Consider the following 25,012-nt stretch of genomic DNA (forward strand, 5'->3'; position numbering starts at 1 on the left):
GTTGTAAGGTCATGAGTTTTGTACAGACAGACAGTTAAACCATGTATTTCCTGACAATGTAAGTGGGGAAGCACTTAATTTGATTCAGAGCCTCAGTAGAAGTCAGTTTACCACAGCTCGGGGGCATAAGGGGAGATTCTGTTCATGGGGGTGGGGCCTGGCCAAATGGCTTATTTATATCTTTGGGGACCAGAAAGCAGAGAGGTTGAGACTGAATTTAGTTGTTGGTATATCCAAGGGCCCACCCATCATGACCTATTTTGGGTAGCTAAGGCCCATATCCCAAAAACTATAGAAATAGCTTCCCTAAACTATGCCACTAGCTGGGGACCAAGGTTTGAAACACATGAACCTCTGGGGGGCATTTTATACTTAAAACTTAATAGTATGCACATATACATACAGTTTCTGGCTATGTACTGGAAGGGCTTGGAAACAGTGGTACCCCAATGAGAGTGAGCAGCCCCAGTACTTACAGTTTGAGTTGTAAGTGTCACACCCCACTTAAAGGAACTAAGGATCCTTGGAGGCATGACTGAATCTAGGGATGGATAAAGAAATACAAGATCAGCCTGGGACATTCAACTTGGTTTAGAAATTATGGAAACTCCCAAATATGCGAAGCCAATCAAAGGCATTCAACTGACCTAATGGGACATTCTGCATCAAAATAGTTATGGTCACATCATGTAACCTTTTGAAGATAATAGATGCTCATTTTATACAAGTCAATACACTATGCATGAGTAAATGAAAGAAGAAAAAGGTCTGCCCTTTGGCAGAGATTCTCTTGCAAATATTCACTAATTACTTAACAATTAATAAGAACAGGGTATTCAATGACCAGGGGCAAAACTCTGCAGCTTGTATCTAAAGAAAATGACAGAATCTAGCAACTTAACATTGGGTGCCATTGGCATGGGACATGGCACACAGAGAATAGTTTCACTTATGAGATATTTCTGCCCTTGGTGAGTTGAGGAAGTGCAGAGTAAGACCAAACTGGGACATTTGTATCAAGCACAGATTTGTTGTTCTTGACACAGCTGTTGCAGTACACTGAGCTCCACAGAGCAGAACCAGGGAAGTGAGAGTTGGATGGGCACTGAGGAACAAGTCTAAAGAAAACCACAGCTGAAGATGGGCAAAGGAAACCCTAAGAGTTCAAGAGGAAAATGCCATCTTTCCTTGTGCAAACCTGGCTGAAGGAGCACCCAAAGGCCTCCGTGAACTTCTCAGTTTTCTGTGAAGCTCTCAGAGAGACGAAGACCTTGCCTGTAAAGAGAAAGGGAAATTTGAAAACACAGAAAGTGAGTGAGACTCATTATGAAAGAGAAATGGAAGCCCAGATCCATTCCCAAGAGGAACACAAAAAGATGCTCAAGAATCCCAGTGCTCTCCCGAGGCCTCCTCTGGCCTCCTTCTTCTGTACTGAGCATGGCCCAGCTCATCTACTGGTGAAGTTGCAAAGAAGCTGCGAGGAAGGGAAGGCTACTGAACAGAAGGGAAAGTACAAAGAGGATGCTGCCATCTTCAGAGCTAAAGGCAAACCTGGTATAGTGGAAAAGAAAGCTGTCATTAGGGAGAGTCTGAAGGGAGGAGGAGGAAGGCAGAAATGATGTGCTGATATTATAATCTCAAAAATATAAAAGAAATAATTCTTAGAAGTTTACTCTATCTGTCTATCTATCTATCTATCTATCTATCTATCTATCTATTGTGAATAGGTGTTTGGTCTACATATCTATGGACCATGTATGTACTTGTTGCTCACAGAGGTCGGAAGAGGGCACTGGACGCCTTGGATTGGAGTTACTCATTGTGTGAGCCTCTATGTGTGTGCTGGGAATCAAACCCTAGGTCCTCTGGAAGAGCAACCTGTGTTCTCAACTGCTGAGCCATCTCTCCAGCTCTGGTAGTTTCACTAGTCACCAGCCTTGCCTGGTACAGCATGGGTGCTGTAAACTAGAACAGAAATTCAAAGTGAGTTTTTGTTGGTGTATAGCACAGATTAGCTATATATGGGAAAGGCAGGGTTTTTCATCTTCAGTTGTCTCTGATGCAGCTTATGTGAAATTATTTTTTGTTCTGTTAACTGAATACTATTCTGTAAATGCAAACAAATGAAGCTGCTTTGTTGATATTCTGAATGCTTCTAAATAAATACATTTTTATTGTTCCATTTGTAAGTCTGACCTTTTCTTCTCAAGGGGAAGCTAGTTTTTTGCTTTCACCTGTTTTGGGTCATGTGGATTACTGTAGTGTTTATATTTCACACAGTCAGTGACTACAGCTCTTTTCTTACACACCCTACATATTGAGATATGGGAAATAAAAATGTGAGGACATTTTCACTCATTGCCTATTAATGGCAGTCATATTCTGTAGTTGCCCAATTAAAGAAGACCTGAGTATAGGTCTCCCAAGGTGTGATGTTAAAATGGAAGATGCTACCATTGAACTTTTGTTAAATCAGTGCTAGGAAGTGCCCTAGAAATGGTGGCATAGTGGTTTTGCCCATTTGCCAAAATATGGATTGCTCAGGAAGCTCAATAGTCTGTTAAAATATATTTATAGTTTGTCAGGCAAGCTTTTATTAAAATTCGGATACCACATTAAAGTATATTTTCTTGTATTCTGATTTGTCCCTTTATAAATAAGACACAAAGAAGGAAGATAAACTTTGCATCTTAGGACCAGTTGTCATCTTATTTCTCTTTATAAAATCTAAATTCATTTATTAGATTTATTAGATTTGTGTTTACTTGCTTAGCAGTTTAGAGAACAATTTGCCTGTTCTGTAGCTGTTGAGATTGTCATTCTCTTAAAGTGACAATGTTTTAAAATAGTGGTCATGTAACTACATGTACTTTTGTGATAGAATTGTTTTGTTATATAATTTAAATTCTTTCCATTTGCATTTGTCTATGTAATTTGAGGAAGAATACAGAACATCTGACTCCCATTTAATATGTATAAACTAATAATTGCAAAGATTTTTTTAAAGGAAAAAGTTGCATTCAGTGTCAAGCTCATGAAAGGAAAAGAAGGGCTTAAGAAGTGTTTGAAATGGAAGGAGGCTTGGAGCTTAGAAACCACAACTGGCCTGTGACGCTGCATTGAGCTGTCCAAAGGACATTGTAGGTGTACTGGGAAACTTGGTGGTACTAAGATCAACACAGTTGTATGTTAGCTAGATGAACATGTAGATAGATATTCATGTTTGCAGGAAGTACACCGCGATTGTATTTAAGAAGTAAGAAGCCTAAAGTTTGTGCTACAAACTGTTACTGGATAGTTCAGGAATACATAACACACACATACAATACGCCATATGCACATGTATCACATACATCATATACACATCACATACTCCACACATGCTACATATAATCATATACCACATATATAAAAATGTACCACACACCATACATATCCATACCACACATATCTATACATAAAGCATATATGTACCATGCATGCTACATAGTCCACACACACTGTGCTTAATAGTTTTATGTCAACTTAATACAAGCTAAAGTCATCTGAAAGGAAGGACCCTCAACTGAGAAAATGCAACCGTAAGATACAGATGTAGGCATGACTGTAAGGCATTTTCTTAATTAGTGATTGATAGGGAAGAGCCTAGCCCATAGTAAGTGGTGCTATCACTGGGTGGTCCCGGGTTCTATAAGAAAGCAGGCTTATCAAGTCATGGTGAACAAGCCAGTAAGCAGCATCCCTTCATAGCCTCTGCATCAGATCTCGCCTCCAGGTATTTGCCCTTTGAGTTCCTGTCCTGGTTTCCTTCAATGACAGATGATGTGGAAGTGTAAGCCAAATAAACCTTTCCTCCCCAACTTGCTTTTGGTCTTGGGGTTTCATTGCAGCAACCCTAACTAAGACACACACACACACACACACACACACACACACACACACAAACATACCCATACATGCATACACACACTGTATACCCCACATATCATACACACCACACACAATGTATGACACAAACACACATACACAAACACACCATAAACACATTATATATACCACAAACATAATATATACACACTGCACACACATCACATACATGTTACAGGCACCACAATACATTACACACATATCACACATACTATACACCACACTTCATACCATATATTCCATACATACTACATATGTCATAAACACCACGCAGCATATACTTTTAATATTCACATAATACTATATAAATGCCACACATTCAGACACACTGCACATCACAGACACACAAAGAATATTGGCATGCTGTGATAAAATATTAGCAAATCTGGAATCTGGGTGAGGAGTATTCAGAAGGAAGCTCATTGAATCCTTTTGGCAAATTTTCTATAACTTTGCCACCGTTTTGAAACTGAATGTTAAAATCATACAAACCAAATTTCTACATGTCCATGTTCAATTTCTTTTGAAATGCTGCGGGGTCGGAGGCTCACGACTTGTGGAAAAGAATTCCGAGCAACACTGGCGCACCCTCCTAACCGGTTTCTAATGTTTCTTGATTCTCTATGCGCATAGCTCAGTCTAGCCAAAGAACTGACCCTGCCAGTGCTGGGATCGAGCAGTGTGTGAGGCAGGGCTTACTTTGTAGCTTAGTCCTGTAACTGGAGAAATCCCAGTGACACAAGAGGAACGGGAGCCAAAGGCAGCTCTGTTGGAGCCCTGGGTGACGGAGAGCGAGCTTAGCCTCATGACTACTAACGGAGGATGCCCTGGGTGGGGCCTAACCACACCGGATACCTGCTCATAAAAGGCAAAAGGCAAATTGGCAAAGAAATAACCTATTGTTCAAGCTGTAGGCACCCCTTTTGTTTCATTACCTGCATTCAATTTGAACTGTTTTATGGAGTTCCGCACGGGGTCCCTCTTATTGCATTCCTTCGAAGGCAACTTCGCTTTATGCTGGGACACCTGTCCACATGAAAGTCTGAACCCCCCTTTTAACAGTCTTCAAACAACCCAGGGCACACAGCTGGTTGGCCGGAGCCCGTTGGAGGGACAGCTGTGTGGCTGACAGAACTGGCACCGGCACAAGACATGTGCACGGCTGTAAACAGGAATGAATCCCCTAACCTTTATGAGTCAAATATTTATTTTTGGAATATTAACAAAATCAAAAGAATTGCAGAGTTCTTTTAATTTTAAGTCAAAACACACTGGCATGCGGCTTTTAAGACACTTTATTTAACGGGGTAATCTTAAATTGAGGCCGAAACAAATTCAGAAACATTAAGGATTTCTTGCCCAGTATATACAGCACAGAAGAAACATTTTAAAGAAATCTTTAATGCTCTATAAAAGATGTAACAGAATCCTTCTTTCCATAAAATGTCCTCCAGATATTGATGACTATAGTAAAAACTCTTAAGTATTTGTGTGTCACAGCTCTGGGTGTATGGTGTGTGTGTGTGTGTGTGTGAGAGAGAGAGAGAGAGAGAGAGAGAGAGAGAGAGAGAGAGAGAGCGCACTTGTGTGTGCATATATGTCTGAGTCTCTAAGCCTCCTAACTCATCCTTCCTCCTTTGTCCCTTTCTTCCCTCCCCTTTCTCTTTTCCTTCCTATGTGCCTAGAAGGACATAGTGCTGCTGTGGCTAAGCTGCTAAGGGCTCTTGGCACCAGCTAAGCCTGACAACTTGAGTTCGATCCCCAGAACCCACACGAGAAAGCTAAGCTCTCCAAGTTGTCTCTGACCTCCACACATGTGCCACACATGGCTCAAGTGCATGTCACCCTCGTCTCCACTCTCCTATCTGCAGGGCATGGGTTCGTTTTCTAAGGTCATAAGATGGTGGCTGACATCCAAGCCTCCAGATTCAGGTCTGATCAAAGCAAAGATGAGAGGGAGAGCAGAAGGGACAATCTGACCAACGGGGCCTCCTTAAAAGAGGATTTCTGTCCTCTTCATCCAGAATTGTCCAGACATTCACTGTGCAGTGCATGAGTAAATGATGTTCACTGTGCAGTGCACAAGCGGATGAGAGAGGAAATTGAGGTCTTGGTAAGAAGAACAGTAATAGATAATATGTAACTATTTTTTGTTTTTTAGTTTCCAGGCTAATTTGTTGCTTCTCAGTAAGAAGGCTGAAATGCCGTGTTGATTCCAAAAGTCCTGGTTGGTAATAAGAAATATAGAAATATTTCTGTAATAGAGTGGGTTCCTATCACCAAAACAGGTAGAGAAAGGATTCTTTTTCTTGTAAGCTCGTGAGATTTAAAACTTTTTTGTTTTATTCTTATGCATTTGCTTGTTTTTGAATCCGGCTCTTGCTATACAGTCTGGATTGTTCTTGAACTTTCAATCCCTCTGCTCAACTGCTAAGTGCTGGAATTGCAGGAGTATGCTACCACGCCAGACTCTGTTCTTATTCCTAATTCATTTGTTCTCACAACATTAAGCTGACTATATTTAATCTGATCTATATTGAATATATTTGAATTACATTGTATATTCAAGAACATTTCAATTGCATTAGCTATATTTGATGAATTATCTATTATTGTTAGAATCAACTCCTATTCATCCAGAATAAAAGCAATCAGAAAATCCACCATCAAAATCATGGCATTATTTTTAGCCTTCCCCATCCTATTTATGCATATCACAGAGCTTAATTTCTTAAATCGCATTGACTGCTATATAGTTACTACACAGCTTGGGTAAATCAGAACACTTCTTTAATAGAACAACTGCCTGGCATTTTAGTGGACCACCTTAAAAATGGAACCCCAAACTTACTTCTTTCTATTGCTAAATACACCCAAGTCCCCTCGCTTTCAGGTGCTTTTGAAAGTATCCAGAAAAAAAAATGCTAAAAAGAAAACGGTTTTCCTGCCTATGAATTAATAAAGAAAGGCTTCTTGCATCAGGAAGGGAAACAGAATTCCTAACCTTCACAAAAGTTGGAGATTCAGAACTCCATGGGCACGGCTGGGAATTGCACTGCGAGGCAAACAAAGATCTAACACATACCCCCTGCGGCTGGAAAAGAATTCTTTCAGAGGGAAACAGACCATGCCCGTCACAATGACATCAGCTTATTGTAACCTTCTCTTAGTGTAGACAAAATAACCCATAGGACTCTCAGATCTGCCCATGAGTCACTTTTTCTGTACCCAGTGACTTCCTTCAGGACATCACACAGGGCCGCCTTTGAATGATTCCTTTCAAATAATAGATTGTCCCCTAACTTTAGGTTCATGGGAGTGTCTCCCTGATGGGCAGCAGGCAGGTGGACAGGGAACACCTATAGTTCCCTGTGCCACCCTGAGGGTGGGATCTAGGTTTCTGGACAGTGCCAGTTGTAATTGTGACCATGACTCTTTCAGAGCATTCTTTTATTTCTTTCAAAGTCTTCTTATGCATATTTCTTGCTGTTTCTCTTCTTCACATCTTCTCGTGGAGTCTTCGAATGGGGTTCTCGTGGTAGGAAGAACAACGGTGTGTTTTTATCGGGTCTGTCCTCATGAGCTGTCAGACAGGAACTTGAAGCCTGGGTCCAGGAGTTCCCGGTGTCCCAAAAGATTTTGCTGTCAGACCCAGCATTGGGTGAGCATGCTTGCCCCTGGGTTAGAAAACACAAAACATTCCAGATGCTCTATGCTCAGCATTCATTACAAGAAACTCCCCGACTCGAGTTTCTGAAGCCAGAAATGAGCTTTGCTAAGATGCCACAAATGGAAAATTCCATACTTGACCTCAAGTGATGGGTGACAGTCAAGTGCAGGCACATTGAAAAAATCGCCTTCAGGCTGTGATATATGAATGAATTTCATATTGAAACCTGGGTCTCAACTCTGATATCTAAACTACAAAGTCCAAGAGGACAGCATGGTTCTTCTATATGATGAGCCCTTGAAGGGACTTGGATATTGTTGGTACTTGATGCAGTTTGTTATTGAATGAATAACTCAGAATAAGGGGCCCATGGTCTTACATGGTAGAATATTGACTGCGCCCATGTCCTGAGTTGAGAAGAGGGAGGTTTGGCTCTAGACTCATTCAGATGCTTGTTTCTACTCCATGTGACCTTGTGATGTGACACCCTGTTTGCTCTAGCTTGTCCACTCATCAAGCAATGCCCTCTGCTCCCCAGTGTCTACTGTCCTGTGAAAGAGCCCTGTTCTAGCAGCACCAAGAGGAAAGTGGGGAAATTCCACTCAAAATGACAGCCTCCCTCCTGTTCAGGCATGGCTGTTTCCATCGGCTCATGCCCAGTCTGGGCAAGAAACACCCTCCTGGGCAGTGTCCCCTGCGCAGATGTCCTTCAGGCTCAGTTCCTGGGAAAAGAAGCCCTGTTTCTGCCGCAGCATTCAGAGCTCCAGGAAGGGCTGGCATTTTCTTGTTTCTTGAATAGAGCTGAAGGCCCAGAGCACAGTATTCAGCAGGCCACAAGAGGACAGCAGTGGCTTGAGCTCCGGTTGCTGCTTCCTACTCTGGCTTCTCCCCAGGAACAGAGCGACCATCTAGGTACCTGAGTGACTTAAGGCTTCTTTCATCACTGTATTCCAGCACTCTAATGGGAAGAGATTTTTGCCGATGAATGTGCTGGAAAAAACCCAGGGTGGTTTCTGCAGGCCAAGTTGTTACTTTCCCATTCTTCCAGACTGCTCTGACATCATTATCTCTGGATCACAGAACCTCACTGGTGACCTAAAGGGAACAAGTATGTTACACTGTTTCGGGCACTGCCTTGGCAGAACTAGGGTGATTTTTAAGATCCTCACTTTTAATGTGTTCCATACCGCAGAGTTGTGGCCTCAATATTATAAACTACCTTATCACTCTGATACACTAATCTCATGGAACTTTGACTCATCACTGTTTTCCCATAGATATTTTGTTCATCCAATACTTCCTGAACATTTGATTGGAATGTGTAGTGTGTACTAGGAATGTAAAAATGAAGAAGCATCCTCGGGGTTGAAGTATAGGTGAAAGGAAACATATGACCTAATGAATTACAGCTCAATTTGACAGCTTCTCACTTGAAATCACAGGCAGGTGAGGAGCAAGTGGGGGCTCCAAAGAGAACCTGAGCGCAGGCTATTCTAGGACTAACTACCAGTTTATCCTATGGGAAAAAATAGTTTTAATTTAGTCTCGCTTCACAGATTCACTCTTCAGTAAGAACACTTAATAGCTAACACAGTCTTTGCATGAGTCAGGAACTGTGTAAACTCTTTCTGTGCACGGGATGCTTCTCTGCATGCAGGCCTCTGAGGATATGTTGTAATTCAAGTATGTACTCTACTTAGACAAGAGTTCAAAAAAACCCATCTTTACTGATGAACGTGCTAGAAAAACCTCGGATGATTTATGCATACCAAGTTGACACTGGTTCTTTCCCATTCTTCTAGATTATTCTATCGTTATGATCTCTGTTACTATAGAACTTCACTGAGAACAATATCCTGAGTTCTGGTCCCTGCTTATGCTCTTTCCCAGGGCCAGGGAGACCATCTCACCTACCTGAGTAAGGAGTCGTAGCTACCTGGAAAACAGATAAGGTTTGGGAAAACTAATGGAGTCACCCTAAGCCTCACAGCCAGGATGTAGATGCCAAAGCCAGACATTGGTCCTGATGTATAACTCTCTCCTACCATGAGAATCTGTCCTCTGTTGCCTGCCTGTCTTTCCGCATTTTCTTCTGGATACTCTGGACTCAAGGGTCTACTCCATCTGTGCTTTTTCTGGTCCAGACTCTAGAAACTTCCAACAGTGAAACTTTCAGGAGTCACGCAAGCAGGAGGCCACCTAGTAACTTCAGAGAGATGGCAGGAGTGGAAGGGTGGGGGGAGGATGTTGTCAACCTCAGGGTCCCTGGCTCTGAATCACAGCCCCTCCATGGCTTATCAATGGCTGTGACTCTTTGAATCTCACCTCCCACAACAGCTCCCACCACACTAGAACTCAACTCTAACTGAAGGCAGAGAGTCCATCGCTGGCTGTAATAGAATTGTGCCAAGTACAGTAACAGGCCTGTTCAGTAAGAACTCATTATGGATAAATACCCTGGTGTTCGTCTAAGAGTGAAACTGCTGAGCATCCCCACTCAATACCTCTCTGAAGTGAGCAAGCCATGGTCTCACCAGAGCTGGAGCCGGGTAAAAATAGATGTTCTTCACAAATCCTTAGCTACCCATACTCCATGTACCCACAGATAGGGGCCACACTCCTTGTCCCAGAACAGCAGCTTTGACAGGTTTTCACCCTCCCTTTCTCTCCTTTTCCCTTTCCCATTTCCCCCTCTATTCTTTTGTCTTCCCTTTCTCTATACTTTTCCTTCCTTTCCCCATTCTCGCTTCCTTGTGGTCCTGAGGTTCTAACACCAGTCTTGCGCATGCTAGAAAAGCTAGATCAGCCGTCTGTCATTGAGCTATTGCCTTCAGTCTTTTGTTTTGTTCTTTATCCCTTAATTTCTATTGTCTGGACAATAAGCCACAGGTAGAGGCTGCAGACATGATTTCATGACCATCTTGCCTGGAAGCCATTCTTCTTTATTCATACTCTCGAAAGAACACAGCACTAAGCACAAATCATAAACACCGATGCTTGGTAAGTATGTAAAGTCTGACCTTTGAACTTTCCAGGCAGATTGTCTCCTGAGCCCTGAAGGATGTCATGTCAGCACATGGAGGGGGGCGCTGCAGGACAGACTCCCTCTCCTTGGTCCCCTCTGCTTGTGCAATACACTCAAGTCTTCTGCCTTGGTGCTCACCCCTTCACTCCACTAGACATTGGGAAGAAGTCCCAATAATCGGGAGGCAGAGGCAGGCGGATCTCTGTGAATTCAAGACCAGCCTGGTCTACAAGAGCTAGTTCCAGGACAGGCTCCAAAACCACAGAGAAACCCTGTCTCGGAAAAAAAAAAAAAAAAAAAGAAGTCCCAATAGATGTCAAGGCTCTATTACTGCTGTGTTATTCTTTTGGGCTGATAGAAAAGTTAATTCTGGCTGCGTGGTAGTGGTGCATACCTTTAATTCCAGCACTTACAAGGTAGAGGCAGGCAGATCTCTGTGAGTTCGAGGCCAGCCTGGTCTACAAGAGCTCGTTCCAGGACTGCAAAGCTACAGAAAAACGCTGTCTCAAAAAAAAAAAAAAAAAAAAAAGAAGAGCTAATTCTGTGAGTCAAAGGCTCTAGAAGGGGCTCACATGGTTCAGGCTGCTGCCTGGGTATAAGTTAAGTGCTTTGGTGCCACAAAATTAGGTGACCATGCAGGCATTCTCTCTGTGGACTTCCCCAAGGAGACAACAAGGTGGATTGAAGACATTGCTGATTGGTTGGCCACATCCTGAGGTCTCTTGGTAACATGTCCTTAGGAGCTGACCCCACTTGAGACCTCCACATTCCTGTCTCTCCTGAGATCACAGTTGTGATAGTTAGTCAGAGACTTTAAATGCATAAGTAGCTTCTCGAAATTGTAATTGAGGATGCTATGCATTAGGAGAAAGATAACCACTGCTCTCACCAGAGGAAAGTAATGAAAAGACTCAGGGAATACATTAAAGGCACCTCCCAGAAGCTGCTGAGAACAGCTGGCCCCAAAGAGGCAGAGCAGAGAACCTCTGTGAAGAAACAAGACTTGATTCTTTAAAAAGTGTTTGTGTGTGTGTGTGTGTGTGTGTGATTTGCCTTCATGCATGCCTGTATGCTACATATGTTCAGTGCCTGTACGGAATAAGGCATCAGATCCATTGGAACTTGGAGTTACAGACAGCTATGAGCTGCCGTATGGGTGCGCTGAGAATCAAACCTGAGTCCTCTGAAAGTGTTCTTAACCACTGAGCCCTGTCTCAAACCCCAAGTTTATTCTTGAAGATGGCCAAAGGTAGCCAAGTAAGGAGGAGGCTGTCATACACTCTGGTTAAGGATAGCCTGTGCCTGCATGGCCTGAAAACCAGGGCGCTCAGTGAACAGGTCTGGGCATGCTTTGCTCTGCCTTGAGGAGCAACAACAGGTCACGGTCATGTAAAGTGTAACAGGTATGAGATGCATGAGCCAGAGTGAGGACAAAGGACAGGAACAAGAAAACAGCCAGAGTCACAGCCTGGAAGGCGCCATGGGAAGAGAGGCATTGATAGGAGGGAAGGAAAGGGAAGGAACAGAGACTCAAGCCAGTGGCTCTGTGAGCCATGCCTCGGTGGGCTGGTTTCACCAGCAACTTTTCTTTCAGCTTCAATGGAGATCAGAATTTCAAGATACGGTTTTGATTGAAGATTAGACTGGAAGATTTTGCCCTTTAGGCTTGTCTTAGTTAATTTTTTATGGGTATGATAAAATACCATGACCAAAAGCAGCTTGAAGAGGAAAGGGTTTATTTCAGTTTACAGTTCCACATCACAGTCCATCGCTGAGGGAAGCCAGGGCAGGAATTCAAACAGTACAGGAATCTGGAGTCAGGAGCTGATGCAGAGGCCATGGGAAAGTGTGGCTTACTGGCTTGCTCCTCAAGGCTTGATCAGCTGCCTTCTTACAGCATCTAGGATCACCTGCCCAGAGGGTGGTACCACTCATAATGGGCAGTGCCCTCCCATATCAATCATTAATCAGGAAACAAACTCACAGGCCAGTATCAGGAAACATTTTTTTCAGTTAAAATGACCTATTCCCAGATATGTATCATGTTGATAAAAATCAACCAGCATAAGGCTTTTGGGAAGTTTTCTGCTTTAATGAGACTTTTAAGTGGGTATTCAGGGAAACTGAGGAAGGTCTGAAGCAACCTAAAGCTACTCCAAGACACATTCGCCATTTAGAACAGCGTGAGGCTGTCTCCTCCCAGGGCCCTCCATGGAGTATCTGAAAAGATAACCATGAGTGGACCTAGTTAACCATGTGGTAAAACTATGAAGTAAGAAAAAACTGAAATTATGTATATTTTTTAGATGAAAGCTTTCTCTTCTCAGTTGTGACATTTTATTTACTTACATGCGTTTCAAGAAGGTCTCACTGTGCTCAGGCTGGTCTTGAACTCCTTGTTCTCCAGACTTGGACTGCCAAGTGCTTACACTGTTTTTTTTTGTTTATTTTTTCCCCCAAAGCTGAAAGAAATCAGGTTCAGGCCCAATTTCTTTTTTTTTAATGGTTTATTTATTCTTATTTTTATGTGCATTTGTATTTTGCATGCCTGTATGTCTGTGTGAAGGTGTTCAGTTCCTTGGAACTGGAGTTACAGACAGCTGTGAGCTGACATGTAGGTGCTGGGAATAGAACCTGGGTCCTCTGGAAGAGCAGCCTGTTTATTTCATGAGACTCTGAAGACCTTGTAACTTGTAGAATTGAGTGTTTTGTGTTCAGGGTGTCTCTTCTTTGGCTCTGCAGAGAGAGGAACTCATAGGCTTACTGTCATAATGTTGTAGAGAAAATTGCTAGTGTCCCTGTGTTTTGGAATTCCCTTCACCAGAAGATAAAAACCTCTTATTTTTCCTGTGGAAATGATCACCACCAAGAAAAGTTTTAAGTTGAGAAATGATCAATAAATGAAAATAATCCTTAAGGTATTCTAAATTTGAAATGCTGAAAAGCAGTTGCAATATTAACAAAAGAGCCCAAAGGACCAAAATAATGGAGATACAGTTATTTTTATGTCTTATAATGGATAAAGGCAACTTGTTAAACATGAAACAAGTTCTGTAAAACATTTTCTGTCCCACATTTTTGTATCTTAATGGGTTGAAGACCATTTCATGGTTATAGAATTACTTTTAGGGCCCCTGGCTAGAAGTTTTAAAATGCATGATCATGAACAAAATTTCACTGTGATGAAGCCATTTAAATGTTATCAGCTGCTTTGAGGCCACTTGTCTCAACGGAAAATTTCCAGGTATTTGCTGAGCATTTCCACTTCAAATTTTTCCTCAAAGGAAGGTCAAGAGCTGGCCAATCGTTTAAGTTAATGCAATCAGCTGGAAAAGGATGATTTAGTCAGAAAAACAGCCAGATGCGCAAGGGTTTTCAAGACAGAATTGCATCAGTTTCAAACAATGGCATCAGCTTTGACTGATGGGTGGCAGAATTGAAAAAATTTCTTAGTCTTTCTTCCCTTCTTTCCACACACTCTGCACCTTTGGAGTTGTGACAAGGGCAACCCCAGGACTATGAGCAAACCTGGAAAAGGTCCATCTTTTATTTATCACAGGAAAGCCCAATTTTGTCAGTTTCACCAGGGGTCACGCCCTAGCCTGGGCAGTTGATAGACGCTGCCTCAGACACTCTTCTCCCCCTCTCCCTTTCTCCAGAATGGGGCTAGCCTACTGCTCTCTTATTGGCTAGTCTAAAAGCGAATTGGTGAGTGTGCACCATAGTGTGGAGCCTGAGGCTGATGTCAGCAACCTTCATATGCTTAGGGTCTGAGAAAGTCTTCTATTGATTGGAGGAAAGACCAAAGACATCTCCATTTTCTAAGCTAGGTTATTTATTTGAACTTTAGAGGCAGGGCCTCAGTCTGGAGTCCAAGGTAGCACTCCTCCAGCTCAGTCTGCTAAGTACTGTGATCACAAGCATGAGGAAGCATTCTGAGACGTGAAATTCAACCACAGAATGTATTAGGGCTAGACAGTGGAGGGGAACAGCGAGGGTGATGCTATAAGTTGGCAGGACAGAGCCACAGCACAATGTGATGATACAGGCATCCCACCTCTGTGTGCTCCTCCTAGGACCACAAAAACCCAGACTAGCCAAACAAACAAACAAACAAACAACAACAACAACAACAACAAAACCCAAACAAAACAAAACAGACCATCAAACTGCAATAGCAAAGTGAAGAAACCTCCAACTGAGGGACATTCTGTGGAATTCCCAGAGCAGGGAACCTCAGAGCTACCCAGAGAGCCAAAAATGAGAAAATCTTGAGACAATGCTAAAGCCCAGCAAGCTTAGTAAGTTCTGGTTGAGTGGTATCCTGGATGGCGCCCTGGTGAGGGTTGGGTGCTGGTGAAGGAAATCTGAATAAAGCAAGTGGGTCATCCAATGGCCACACCAGTATTAGATGGCATGTAGTCAACGGGCCACACTCACCCAGAAGCTGGTGCAAGTGGAGAAATGGTGTGAGAGACAGACGACTCCCTCACTGTTTTTGGAATTCTTCTGTGAGTCTAAAACAATTCTAAAATAGACTGTCTTTCATACCCAGAGTGAAAACAGATGAATTTGGATAAGATGATGCCCAGCGGCACACACAACAACAGCTAATATTTGTGGGAAAGAGAAGGTATGTTGTTCTTCTCCCATGAATGAATATGTTTGATTCCCATGGCAATTTTGTGACGCAGATGTGGTCACTGGTGGTGCCTCACAGTCCAAGCAATGGAAGCACGGAGCGACGAAGGGATTGCATCAGAGATAGACAATAGAGCAGGCTAAGCGGTGGTGGGTACTGTGCCACTGTAGGTTCTGCTTCTTAGCAGGGACTAAATGTTCAGTGAGCAGCTGGACAAATCAGTCAGGGGACGGAGGCAGCCTACAGCATGGTGTGAAACCCAGGCTCAGTATGCCTAGCCTTGGTTGAAGTCGTGAATAGCCAGTCATGTACTTAGAATCTTCAAAACTGGACTAAGCCCGTGAGAGGCTGAGCAGAAGGTGCTTCGTGGCAGTGACCCTTAAAACAAGGATGCAGACACCGGGCAGCTTGATTCCCTTGGCTTTCATTATCTGTTGGATTCACATTTCTACAACAATATATCCGAGGCAACTAGCTTTCTAAAGGGGAACACTTCTAGCTCATAGGTTTGGAAATTCGACTCCAGGATCAAGTGGAAATAGTCAAAGTGGGTCCGAGTCAGTGGTACACCCTTAATAAAAGCACACACAGAGAAAAAGAGATCGTAGGAGCTACACCAAGGATGTCTTGTTAGTTGGTCCTTTTCATCAGGACTATCGGCTTCCTGATAAATGACATGCAGACTTATTATCAACTATGAAAGCTCAGCTGATAGCTTAGGCTTGTTTCTAACTAGCTCTTATAACTTAAATTAACCCAGTCTTATTAATTTGCTTTCTGCCTTGTGACTTTCTTTTTTTTTTTTATTACTTCATCTCTGTATTGCCCAGCCTACTTGCTCTGTGACTCCTGGCATATCCTTCTTCCTTCTTTCCAGAACTTTCTGTTCACAGAAGTCCAGCCTATACCTTCTGTGTAGCTATTGGCTGTTCATTTCTTTATTAAACCAATCACAGTGACACATCTTTACAGAATATAAAGGAATATTCCACAACAGCCTCCTTTGAGAAAAATGTAGTCACCATTACCTGGACCACAGCATCCCCAGTTTGAGAATATGTGAGCCATTCCCAGAGCGTTCTTCCCTCAACCCATGACAGGTTTGGGGGCATCAAAGAACTTTGCTATGATGACATTGGCCTGGGATAGAGGCCTGATGGGGAGTTTGCCTCCAGAGAGTCAGGGTAGCCTGGGATACGCATTCTCTATACTCAGTACTTCTGCTTCAGGAAGCATGGGAGGAGCAGAAACTGAACATCCTGACTGATGCTGGGAATTTTTGAATCTGTGGCTTTTTTCCATGTGGGAAATACTTGATGTCCAGAGGAAGCTGGTCCTATCCATCCCCACTTTTTTTTCCTAAAGAGCACCCACGTCCAACACAATGTCTCCCCAAGTGTCATTTACAAAGGCATGACCACCCCATTCTGCTATTGGAGCATATGAACCATATCTCTAATTTTCTGAATCCCTCTTTGCTTGTTTGTAGCAATGGAGATCAAATCTAGACCTTTGAGTACTAAGTAAACAGCTCAGTGACTGAGCTACAGCCATAGCCCTCTGTTTTCCTGTATCTTAATCTCTAGGGCATTGTTGACCCCCAGAGGACCACAACTTCCAAGGTTAGCCAAATCCAAGAGATACTGAAACTTCCCATGGAGCTCACCTTCATCTACAAACCCACAAGCCTGAAGTCCACACCCAGATGACTCCTTCATTAGGCTCTCACACCCAGACCACAAACCACCTTTTCCAATTGCCGAGGGAACCCCAGCATTTTTCAAGTAGGCACATCAAAAGCCCATTCATCTTGCATTGCCTGGTACTTACCCTGGAAGATGCAATAAAGGCTCTTGATTACTGCCTCCCTGTCTCTGGCTCCTGATGGCTCTGTTGCCTTCCCATATGGCTCCAATGATGTGGAATACAGCATCTATAAGTGACAAGCTGTATTTAGTTACCATCTTCTGGTTTGCTGGACTTATAGCATTTCTATGAATACCCAGAGATACCAGTGCCCACACCAGCCAGGCATTTGCTCCAATGTCTATACAGCTCACAAGTCATGTGGGTCTCTATGGGGTGCTTGAGGGTTTTGAGTCAGGTGTCTGCTTGGCCTGTCCACCCGAAGCCTGTACAGTCATGTTCGGTCATGGTTCTGACTACCAGACAGACGGGAGTGTAATCTTCGAAGCAGGCACTTAAATATCAGTAAGTTCTGGGCTAAAGTCAAAGAAAGACGGCGGTGGGGGAGTGCAGGGAGGACAAAGCGTCCTTAGCTGGTAGACACTGCTGCTAGTAAAGGCAAAGGTGCATTTTACAAGAGGACGACTGGGGAAATGCCTCGAGGGAAAGACTCCGCCCATCAAAGGCTCCAACTTGCACGAATGCAAATTAATTTGAAATGAGAGATCCCTAGCTTGAGGAGGCTGCAATGAGGGGCAGGGCAAAGCTACCCTAGGTACCTGAGGGCCCGTTTCGCTTAAGGCTGTGAAGATGAAGCTTAAGATAGAGCCAAGAGTCCAAGATACTGGAGATACAGACACACGGATCTTCACCATGGAATGTTGAAAACAAGTGGAGCTGTCCCAAGAGAGGCCAGATGTGTTGCAGAGAATGGAGATGGAGAGACAGGGATCCCTAAGTGTGTTGAGGCGCAGGCAATGTCCCAAGTAGAACCATAGATACTGAACATCGCGCTAGCTGTTTGCTCTGCTAGGCTGTAGCCCCATTTAAGTCTGAGCTCTCCTCATTTTTCTCTCTTTGTAAAACTTCATTGTTATTATTTTTATTATGTAGAGGAGTGAGTGTGTGTCTGTACATGGGTATATGCATGTTTGTACATGAGCCTTTGGAGGCCGGAGACGTCAACATCTCCCCAGGAACTAGAGTTCCAGACACTACTGAGAGTTGCCTGATGTGCATCCTGGGACGAACCTCTGCGGAGGACAAGGCCGTGGATCAGTCAGTTGGAGTGGGGGCCTTGGACTTGACAGCCAGCTTCAGGCTTAGGAGCCACTTTTGTGTCTGACAGTCTGCAGCACATTTTGGAGGAATGCCGGAAGGGTTGCCTGGGCACTTCAGTACAACCCTGCCTCTTTGCAGAGTGAAACCCCTGATGGGGAAAGGGGCCAGCAGAGGTGGCCCTGGGCCCAGTCAGTCTTAATCGTCTCCCGTCCCCTGTCTCTTCAGCCGATGGAGTAAACATTTTACTAGTTACATACTTCCAAGGTAAGAGGAAAGGAATCTGGGGGTGATGTTCACTTTCCCTTTTTGAGATGCTCCTTGGTCCCACTCCTTCCTTCTGGGGCTCATAGTGTCCTGGTGTGTGAAGTGAGTACTTAAATCATTTCATTCACACCTTCTTCCATTTTCCTTCCGCCTTAACATTGCGAGTGTCTCTACATCATTTAAACTAGCTCAAAATAGAAAGGGAAACTCGGGTCTTCTTGACTTCTTAGGCCTCAGCTTCCTCACTCATAGTTGCTCTGGGATGGTAGGAAAGGACCCACAGACTCCTCCCCCATCACCAACATTGCCCTGTTCGTCTTCACCCTTCAGAGGAAGGGTTTAGAACAGGATCGTACCCATCATCCTGTGACTCTGGTTGAACTCTGCATACACGTTCAGGGCAGGGAGAAGGCAGAGGGGAAGGGTCTGAGCCTGCACTTGGTGGGAAGAACCCTGGAACAGGACAACAGTTCTCTGAGTCACAGTGCACAAAGTGCACAGATGTCAGGGTCATGGCCGAAGGAACTGGGTAGTATACTCAGGGTCCCAGGAAGATGACTCTCTGGGGAGGGAACCTGGGTGGTCCTCGGGGCTGGGATGACCATATACTGTGTAAAACCTCCACGAACACATAACTGTTTGAGTCTGGCTCTTCAAGCCTTGGCACAGAGTAGTGCCTGCACCTACGGAGTACTGAGCAGTGTGCAAGGGTTTGGAAGGCAGGAGAGCTGTTAGTCCAGTGTTGGCTCTCAGGGTCTTAGCTTCTCTTGAGTGTCACACAACGGCAATCCAGCGTTGAGATTGGGCCGGCCTATGCGGGGCCCAAGGAGGATGACCAGTGTCCACCTCTATTAAATGTGTTTTTTTTCCACTTTCTTCCTCACCATTGTCTCATAGACTACAAGCACAAAGGGCACATTATTTTTGTGTACTAGAAACTAAGAATATCACCAAAGAAGACAGAGTGGGCAGGGGTGGTAGGAAGTTGATGGACCATCAATGATAGTGATTCCATTTCTAGATATGGCTTAGAATCACAGAAGGAAGGCTCTGGGGGAAAGACCATGAATTGGACAGTTTGGGATAGAAGGTAGTGTCAGGACAATCCTAGAAAACTGTGACATTGTGTGTTGAACATACGAACTTGCATGGTAACTCCAGCACTTTCTAAGCATTTTGGTTAAATTTAGTTAACTGCTTTTAAGGCATTGCTGTTAGTTCCCAGAATGCACTCATGGGGGCCCATGAGATGAGACTGTTCAGGAATAACACTGGTGCCTGACATCGCAAACACATGTGCTCCCTACAATGGAAGAATATCAAATGGCTGCTTGCATTTAGAGAGATTTTAACAGGTGTCTCGCACTTTCTCGTGTGTGTTTGCAGTTGCCGAGGACATTTCCCTAACGAAGCAACGTTGCGCTATCACAGTATCTTTGCTTACAAATAAATACGGTCTCAAAGCTCTTCTTCTGTTGCACAACGAGTTACTCAACCCTGGGACCCGTCAGTGTCAGAGTCGTCCCTGGGATGTTGTAAGCTTTGCTTGGCACGCTGTACTGATGGCCTTCCCAAAGAAGCCTTGGGGCATTTAAGACTAACTCACCCATTAGGCTCTGCAGAAGTAGGTGTGAACGTGAAAATTGGAGCTGTCAATCAAACTGAGAGAGATTACCTCAGGTAAGGCTAATGGGTGGGGCCCAAGAGATATTTATGTGCTTTGATGCCAAGGGCTCAAACTGAACTGAAGGTTCCTATCCACAGAACACCAGGACCCACCCATCTGGGCTCAGTGTCTAACTGGTACAATGTCTTTTATTATGGTGCTTCAAATGTCTGCTTCTTCAAAGCAAAACAAACAGCTCAAGACCAAGGGGATTTCAGTATTTCAGAGACGAGTTGCCTCATAACTTATATAAAAGTATCTATTTAAGGTTAGCCATTACTTCACTGGATTGTGGCTAGGTTTATCTGGGCTTTCTTCCAAGTGGTTGTCATTATGGTACGATTTTGATATTTGAGTTTAACCAAAAATTTGGAGAGAAGACATGATATTCCTCACATCTTTTTTTAAAACATAAAATTTCTTCTTATTTTTAATTAAAGAATAAAAAAGATGCATCCTTTAGGTATAGATAATTTTTATCATTACTTATGTATTAAAAGACATTGTTAGACTTTCTCTATAATACAAGGCATCACGTAGTCCTGCAGTGATGTGCTCAGTCTTGAGGAAAAGGAACTATAATCCAAGAATTCTATACTGAGCTCAATTATCACACACACATGAACACACTGCAGAAATACTAGAGTCAAACAAACCACAAACACTGTATTGATATTAAATCCTTCATGTAAAAAACACAAACAGAACTATTTAAAAACTGTATCTGAAAATTCAAGATCAGGAAAAGCAATACTATAAAATAAATAACAGTGTCCCGTGAGGCTAATCAATCACAGAACATCTAATGCCTGCAGGCATGCATGCAGACAGAATGCTGAGAATACTGTACACATAATAAATAAATCTTAAAAAAATTTTTTTCTAGGGGTCTTGTTATGGTTGGGGTCTTAAAATTAAAAAGAAATCTTTATTTATTGTTACTGCATGCATGTGTAGGCATGGGTGCTACTGCATGTGTGTGGACCTTGAATGGCAACATGTGACATCTCCTGCCTGTTCCCTCTTTACATCCTTATGTGGCTTCTGTCACCAGCTTGTGATGTCAGGGCTTTGCCAGCTGAGCCATCTTGATGGCCCGTATAGTTATTTTGTTTGTTCGTTTTTAGATTGGGCTTCACTGTGTATCCCTGGCTGTCCTGGAACAGCCTGTAGAACAGGCTGTCCTCCCAGAGAGTCTCCGGCTTCTGCCTCCAGAGTGCTAGAATTAAAGGCGTGTGCCACCATTGCCCAGTGCTTAGATTTTTTTTAAATTAATTTGAAAATCAGTGTAAAAATAATGTAATTCCTTATGCCATTTCATACATGTAAATTATATTTCACTCATATATAATTATATCCAAGATTATCTTCTCTTGTTCTTATCTCTTGCTTATTGTTTCCCACATATATGTATATACACACATACATTCATACATAAATATGTATGTTATACATGTATCTTCTGCATGTTGATATCTAGTTTCCCTCACACAATATCATGCACACACACACACACACACACACATGTATGCACACACACTCACACACAGGCCCATATATGCATGTGAGAAAAAGTATATAAACTTGTATTTTAGTTTGGCTTGTTTTGTTTAGTAGAATGATCTCCATCTTCATCTTCTTGAAAATGACATCTTTTCTTTCTTTTTTTATGGCTGAATAGAACTCTGCTGTGGATATGTACGGCTTTTCTGTATTTATTCATCTGCTGGTTGCCATGGAAGCTGAGTCCATACCTACTGTGAGTAGTGCGGCCATAGCCGTGGAGGCACGGAGATCTCTGTGGTGTCCTTATGTAGAGACCCACGAATCATACAGCTTTGAGTGTATGGTAGCTTTATTTTCTACTTTTTGGAAGAACCTTCATACTGGTTCTACAGTGGCTCGGCTGGGTTACAGTCTCACCAGCACTGTCTATGGCCCTTTCCCCCACATAATCACCAGCACTGTCTATGGCCCTTTCCTCCACATAATCACCAGCACTGTCTATGGCCCTTTCCCCCACATAATCACCAGCACTGTCTATGGCCCTTTCCTCCACATAATCACCAGCACTGTCTATGGCCCTTTCCCCCACATAATCACCAGCACTGTCTATGGCCCTTTCCTCCACATAATCACCAGCACTGTCTATGGCCCTTTCCCCCACATAATCACCAGCACTTGTCATTGTTTTTCTGCTGACAGCTGCTCTGAAAGGGGTGAGAAGGGATCTCAAACAGTTTTAATTTGCATATCTCTGATGAGTAAGGATTTTGAACATATTTTTCATATATTCATTGGCCGTTATTGGCCTTCTAATTCATTGATTGGGTGGTTGTGTATTTAACCTTTGAAATTCACAAAGGAGCCTAGACCCTAACTCCATCAGGTGTGCGGCTCTGAGACTCCTCTCCCGCCTCCCCGCCCCACCCTCCGCAGGCTCTTTTCACTTGGCCGATGCTTTCTGTGCTGTGTAGAAACTTCTGTATTTGTGCGATGCTGTTTGTCAGTTCTTGTTATTCTTCCCTGTGCTGTTGCAGTCCTCTTCAGGAAATCTTTGCTTGCACCTGTATCTCTGAGTGTCTTCCTCCTTTTCCTCTAGGAGTTTCAGCCTAAGGTATATGGCTTGTTTTGAACTGGTGTTTTTCCGAGTGAGAGAAAAACTTTTAGCTTCTTCTTCTGCACATGGTACACTGGATGACTTTCTGTCTTCTGTCTTTCATTATTACTTCTCTAATTGGCCTAATTGAGGACCTGACACTGAGCCTAGCCTGTTAGGACCACCAGGATGCTGGCTTTGGCTCTAAGAATGCTGGAGTAGTCACTTGTCACCACACAGTGAACAGGGATGTGAGTTTCTTTTTGCCATGACTTGCTGGTCTATCCTGTAGTTGAAAGTATCTACTTCCCTTCCCTGCTAGAGAGAGCTGCCTGGTGACTGAATGCTGGGATCAATTGGAGTCATGGCCTTCAGTTGATCTTCCCTGCTAGAGCCTTCTGATTGGAGTTACTAAAAGCTGTGCCTTGAAGATCAGAGGATGGGGTTTTCACCTGTTGACCCCCTTGACTGCTGGGTATTCAAGCCTCCATGGTGCTATGAAATAAAGGGCTTTTTACCAGAAATTAGACGTCCGTGTGTCTGTCTGTCTTTGTGTGTGTTTGTGTATTTCAACCTCCAGCCCCTTGCCTGAAGCTCGTGAACTGTATTGTAGCGCATAGAGCACAGACGGGGGTGAAGTGCATTGCAACTGAAACTGTTCTCAGAGCTTTGTTCCCACAGGGTGGTGCTTCCTTAAGAAGACAGTTTTGTTCTCTCTGATGCTCCTCCATCTTTCGAGCTTTGGGCCAGAGCCTGTAACCCACAGTGACTGAGTGATGCATGCATCTCCCCTCATTATTTTTTATGGCAAAATCCTTGAAGTTTTGATAATTTAAAAATTCTCCATTTTACTTTTCAAAGCAAATGAAAAGAATAAAAGTGATGTCCACTCGATAAGGTTGGTGCTGGGCCCACCATGGTTCCGGGATCTGAGGGCACGCGTGTAGCTCTCCTTGTAGCATACAGCACACTGTGGGTGCAGCGCTTTTCATGTCCCCGTCACCAGGACTCCTCAAAACAAGCTTCCCATCTTAGACAGCCCTGTGAGATCACAGCACATAAAATCTGAGCCCCAGAGACACAGTCAACAGATAGAAGTGTTATTAGTAATCGATAGCTTTCAAAGAAATGCAAGTTGGGAACTCAAGGTCTTTTAAATTTTATTAAATTAGCAAAAACAAACAAAAACCCAAAACACAGAACACCTTAACCTGTGATGATTTGATGAAACCAGCACATTGACAAAACTGCCCTTGGCATTCACTCATTCGGTCCTGCGTTCATAGTCTCACAAACATACTCAAGGTAAGCCAATGAGCTCTGAAGCCGCACTCACACTTGGCTCCTCCTACTGTCTCAAGTAGGCACTCATGAGGTTCATTCATTCTCCTGTTGCTTCTCATCCAAGTGAGACTGCCCTAGTTTTGCTCTGTTCATCTCTAACCCAGGCTCAGAGAGTCAAGCCTCCCCTCTCTTTCCTCACACTCATCACTGGGCTCTAATTTGACCTATTGCCTCAAAAATCTTCCCTTTAGTTTCTTACTTCCTCACGGAAGAGCTTCCTGTGGCTTCCTGGCTGTCTTACTCCTAAAGTTCAGAGTCCCTGTTTCCTAGGGCATCTTTAAGAAGTCTCCCCTCTCCCGAGATGGTATTTCCCTATGTCACAGCCCTAGAAGTCCTGGAACTAGCTCTTGTAGACCAGGCTGGCCTTGAACTCACAGAAATCTGTCTGCCTCTACCTCCCAAGTGCTGGGATTAAAGGTGTGCACCACCACTGCCTGTAACATGAGGGCCTGTTTGTTGGGGTTTCTGTCCTGCCCAGTTTCTTCTGTCCTCCCACCAGATCCCACAGCCATTATATCCCAAAGAGAATCACACAGAGTATAAACTGATTGACCCATTAGCTCAGACTTCTTATTAACTCTTATAACTTATATTAGCCCATTGTTCTTGTATATGTTAGCCACACGGCTTGGTACCTTCTTCAGTGGGGCAGGTTACATCTTCCTTCTTCGGTGTCTGGATAGGACTGCAGAAAGAGCTTCCTTTTTCCCAGAATACTCCTGTTCTCATTGCCCTACCTCTACTCTCTGTCTGGTTGTCCAGCCTATACTTTCTGCCTGGCTACTGGCCAATTAGTATTTATTTAAAGCATAATTGACAGAATACAGAATTGTCCCGCACCGACTGCCGGGCTTAATAAATGTGTACCCCAGACTGACCTTGAACTCGTGATCCTTCTGTCTCTGCCT

The sequence above is a fragment of the Chionomys nivalis genome, chromosome 13, assembly GCF_950005125.1.
Source record: "Chionomys nivalis chromosome 13, mChiNiv1.1, whole genome shotgun sequence".
Taxonomy (NCBI): domain Eukaryota; kingdom Metazoa; phylum Chordata; class Mammalia; order Rodentia; family Cricetidae; genus Chionomys; species Chionomys nivalis.